The following is a 4,254-nucleotide window of genomic DNA, read 5'->3' as shown; positions in this document are numbered from 1 at the left end:
TACTTTGGTTGATCTGGTAAATGAATCTTGAATTCATCGGCGAAGGAATGTATATCTGTTGTACAGTATTTCTTTTCCCATGCAGTTGCGAATGTTGAAACTAGGCGCTGCCCTTTCTCCATAATTTTTGTCTAACACATGATTAATTTTATGAACTCACATTCAGTAGAAGTGAAAGTTGTATACATTGTTTTACTTTAGGAGGAGATTGTTACAAATGACTACTTAAAATATAGTTGCTCAACCAATTCATTACACGAGAACTTCTATTCAGGTATTTCCATTGTAATAATAAATAATGAATGCAAACTCTAAGATCATCACTTATGCATCCAATACATCTTTGTGTGAAAGATATTGACAATATAGTACATACTGTTATCATCTATGTCATGACTTATGGGTATTTTTGTATTGAATTTATTATTGTTGTTGTTGTTGCTATTACTAATGCTAAAGATTTTTGTCTCTGTATTTGTGTGCTTTAGAGAAAGGAAGCAAATATCACTTGCAAAAAGCTCTAGCTAACAGGTACTTGTTATTGCTAGTCAAAGAGTAGTTCTTGTGATAAGTTTAGGAACAAGTTTTATAATCTTTATCATTATTCTGAATGCTTATATGATCTGGACGTCGTAGTATTTTATTATTCTTCAATTTCTCGTGTGAACCAATAAGATATGTTAGGCCTATATATATTATGCATTGCAAACCTAAGGCTGAGAACTTTTCTGGTTTCTTACCAACTCTTGTAGTTTCATGTATCAAAAGCTGGCTTAAGAGATGAACAGATGAGTTTGATCAAAGATTTGGAAAGGAAAGAGACGGAGTACCAGGACGGAGTTCAAGAGACTGAGAAAGAACAAGATGTGTAGATGATAAATTTGCCAACAACATTTCCACTAGACATGAGACTAAGAAGGAACATGAATTATTATTTGTTACTATTAACTAAAGTTTTAGAATTTGTATTGATGCTCAATATTATTACACTTTGGTCTTATGAGTAATTAAAGAGTATTGGTGTATCTATTGTTACTTTTATCATGAAATATGTATTGATTTGTTGAAAAAATTATCGCAACAGGGTGGGTATAAAATAAAATAAATAAAATGAAAAATCTGTATAAAATAGTGGCGGATTCATTCTGCCACTAAATAGTATTATGTAGTGGCGGAATAGTGGCGGAAACAAGTTCCGCCACTAATAATGGCTCACCCAAATCCGCCACTATTTTAAACTTTTAGTGGCGGAACTGCTCTGGCGGACTATTTTCCGTGGCTAATCCGCCACTACATTTCTATGGCGGAAAATATTCCGCCACTGATATTTTAGCGGCGATTATATTGCCGCGGCTCTATTCCGCCACTAAATCCGCCACTAATTCGTCTAGTGACGGAAAAATCACTATTTAGTGACGGATATTTCCGCCACTAAATAGCGATTTTTTTGTAGTGGAAGAGCTAAAGACTATTTTTTTTAAATTTCAAAAGATTTTAGCAATAGGATGAAAGGGTAAATAAATTTTTGGGAAGGGCTTGAGCCCCTCCCTGGGCCTTATTGTGTCCGCCCCTGATTCTATCGGACTGCTCACAGTAAAGACCAACGCCTTACCTTCATCATTAGACATGGTAGCGTTTGTTTTCTTCTTGTCTTTCTATTCCTTATTCTTACTCCCTCCGTTAATCATTTATAGTCCCCATTTGACTTACCACGAGTTTTAAGAAATTGTTTGACTTTGTGAAGAAAGATGGGAAATGAGTTTATAGAAAATATGAGCTCAACTTTTATATATTGGTTTTATAATAGAATATGAGTGTAATGACTTAGTTGGGCGGTGGGATCCACCTATCTAAAATGGTAAAAAAGCAAATGGGACTTTAAATTGCGGACATCCCGAAATAGCAAAATCTGACAATTTTCACGGACAGAGGGATTCTTGGGTGTCTCACACTGATTTCTATAGTGCTCAAACTCATCTCAATTCCAACATTTAAATCTAAATCCATCATCTAAATCCATCTTGGATTAGCTCTTACTTCTGGATTTTGTTATTCTACATTCTATTTTTCCTTCAACGTGTCTCTGTGTTCTATACTCAGTTCTGACCCCAAAGCAGAAGATCATGATTCTCTCTGGCGAACATGCTCAAATCCTTTACTTTGTTAACTGTCAGTTTTGGCTCTGCAGCGCTTACAACTGTCACTCACTGTGCCGACCTAAATGACATGGACGATAGTAAAATTAGGGCACGAATTTTATCAATTGACTTTTATATCAACCGAGTTCAATTGTGTAGTAATCATGTTGAACTCGTTGGGATGTTGTTGCACCACTTTTCCTCTTGCATTCTAAAATATAAAAATTATTTATTAGATGTACCATGTTTGCCCAATTTTAAAAAATTCTCAATTATTTTATGCTCTCCATCGATCCCGTCATCATCCATAATTATTAACAAGCAAATCAAAATTAACCTTAAAATTTTGATTATAGGAAAGAAAGCATGACAAGAAAATAAAATTTTGAATTAAAATATTATACTTTTACTGTTCCTTAAAAATAGAATATTTGTGTATGACACAGATTTCTAAGATATGTAAGAAAAAATAGTTAAAATAGTGTAGTGAATATTAGAATTTTTTTTTGGTAGAATCTCTAAAAAATTAAAGTAAAAAATGAGGAAATAATATTTTTATAAATAAACATGAATTATTTCTATAGGACGAATGAAAAAAATAACATAGCAATGCAAAATTATAAAAATATGAAATCCGTTAAATCTGATCAGCCTTCCCGGCCTCAATCTAATCTCGCAGCCCGCACAATTCCAGAGAGGACGCGTTTTCCTCCTTTAACAAATTGATGATGTCGGAATTGGGTGAGCCATGGCGACCAGCAGCTCTGCATCCGAGGGCACCTCTTCGTCGCGCCTAGATAAGGCGTCCGCCATACGATTTGTAGCCCCTTCCTTATACTCCATAGTGAACTTGTATCCCATCAGCTTCCTAACGTAGAGATGCTGCTCAAGGGTTTGAATTACCTGCTGGAGAAGTTCTCGCAAGCTCTTCTGATCGCTACGAATAACAAATTCACAACTTAATAAATATTGTCGCCATTTCTGTACCGCCTCCACGATAGCATATAATTCCTTGTGATAGGTAGAGGCGCTTCTTCTTCGTGGCCCAAGTTTCTTACTAAAGAACGCCAAGGGATGGCCCTCCTGCATAAGTACTGCTCCAATGCCGATATCTGACGAGTCTGTTTCCAAATAGAAAGTCTAAGAGAAATCCGGGAGGCGAAGGACGGGTGCCGCTGTCATAGCCCGTTTCAGTGCCTCAAAACTCGCGGTTGATGTCTCCGTCCAGGAGAAGGAATCCTTTTTAAGTAAGTCTGTAAGAGGAGCAACAATGACCGCATAAAATGAGCAATAAAACGGTGGTAGTAGCCCGTCAACCCCAAAAATCCGCGGAGCTACTTTACGGTTGTAGGAATAGGCCAGGCAACCATAGCGTCAATTTTAAATGGGTCCGCCTTCAGCTGCCCTTCTGTGACCAAATGTCCCAAATAATCCACCGCCGCACTACAAAACGAGCACTTGGAGATTTTAACAAAGAATTGATGCTTCTCCAGGATCACGAGAACCTGATCAAGGTGAATACTATGCGACTCCAAAGTCGGGTTGTAGACAAGAATATCATCGATGAAAGACTATAACAAACTTCCGCAATAGAGGTTGGAAGACACAGTTCATGGTCGACTGGAATGTAGAAGGTGCATTGGTCAAGCCGAATGGCATTACCAAGAACTTGAAATGCCCATCATGAGTGCGGAACGCCGTCTGAAGTGGTCAGTTCTCTGTCCTCGATGGTTTCGCATGTGGAATTGGAGTGTATCCAACTGATCAGGAAGAGATTTCCGACCCAGCTGAGTCGTTGATACGACGACCGAGACCTGACTTCAAACAAATTTCCTCAACCCACTTCTACTGATTAGTATAGCGGAGGTAAGGGTCGAATCCCACGAGGATGGACACGTTTAGATAACTGTGGTGACTTTCCTGGGTGTTTGGTTAGCTACCACGCTTGGGTTGAGATTTTACCTAGACAGGAAATAAGGTAGTACTCTACTGACTAGTAGGCGGGAAAATAACAGACATGTGGGAGTGTTCGTGAAAATAGGGGACAAGGTGTATCAGATACATATGGAAAGTAGACAGTTACTAAAAGAGGAAAATTAGGTAACAAGGTGTATCT

General features: G+C 37.8%; 1 long non-coding RNA gene across 1 annotated transcript; it reads left to right on the top strand.

The window, feature by feature from the left end:
• Positions 1–207: 207 nt before the first annotated feature.
• LOC125199176 (uncharacterized) lies at positions 208–1,029 on the top strand. The gene is made up of 3 exons (XR_007172532.2): positions 208–274; positions 489–531; positions 753–1,029. It is a non-coding gene; the product is annotated as an uncharacterized LOC125199176 (long non-coding RNA).
• Positions 1,030–4,254: the final 3,225 nt, after the last annotated feature.

This window comes from Salvia hispanica, chromosome 3 (assembly GCF_029641045.1).
Source record: "Salvia hispanica isolate PSC_SH4W2 chromosome 3, Shi_PSC_v1, whole genome shotgun sequence".
NCBI classification, from domain to species: Eukaryota; Viridiplantae; Streptophyta; class Magnoliopsida; order Lamiales; family Lamiaceae; genus Salvia; species Salvia hispanica.
The sequence above is the reverse complement of the archived record's forward strand: the minus strand, read 5'-3'. Positions and strand labels throughout refer to the sequence as shown.